Below are 639 nucleotides of genomic sequence, written 5' to 3'. Positions count from 1 at the left end.
TACAGCAGTTATCATACCCCTCTCATAAACTTTGGAACTTCTGTTGTACCAAGAAGATTTCTGCATGTCTATTCCTGGAGCCTACTTTTCCTTCTAAAAATAGTAAAAGCTTTGTTGCCCCGACACAATGGATCTCCAGATTTGAAATATGAGTATTCGAACTTCTTTTGTCACTTTAATATAAAGGAGCTCTTTGGGAACGCATGTTTGAAAGAAAAAGAAATGCATGAAAATGTGTACGCCATTCCTCAGACTATGATAAACTCCCCTGACATGGGAGAAAGCCCAATAAACTAATGGTGTAATGGTGGAGGAGTATAAGAAGACAAGAGAGGTCAGAGCGGCCGCACCAAGCCCTACGTATCTGAAGGAAACATCCTGTGAGCAGATAGAATGCATTGGGTGACACTCATGTACGCTCTAATCAGCAGGTTCTTTCAGTGATATCTTGAATCATTCTGGGAAGCGAGTAAGCAACTGAAGACAACTCAGTCTCTATGTGAGACAGCATCATGCACTTCCTGCTCCCAAGGCATATTCTAGTTCTTCTTGTTATTACCTAGAGACAAGCTCCCTTAGGCAGAGATAGCATCCATCCTGTTTAACAGCATCAGACACCACTGCTTCTTGCAATATCCA

Source organism: Pteropus vampyrus, unplaced genomic scaffold, assembly GCF_000151845.1.
Source record: "Pteropus vampyrus isolate Shadow unplaced genomic scaffold, Pvam_2.0 Scaffold460, whole genome shotgun sequence".
Classification (NCBI taxonomy): Eukaryota; Metazoa; Chordata; class Mammalia; order Chiroptera; family Pteropodidae; genus Pteropus; species Pteropus vampyrus.
Note: the sequence above shows the minus strand (reverse complement) of the source record.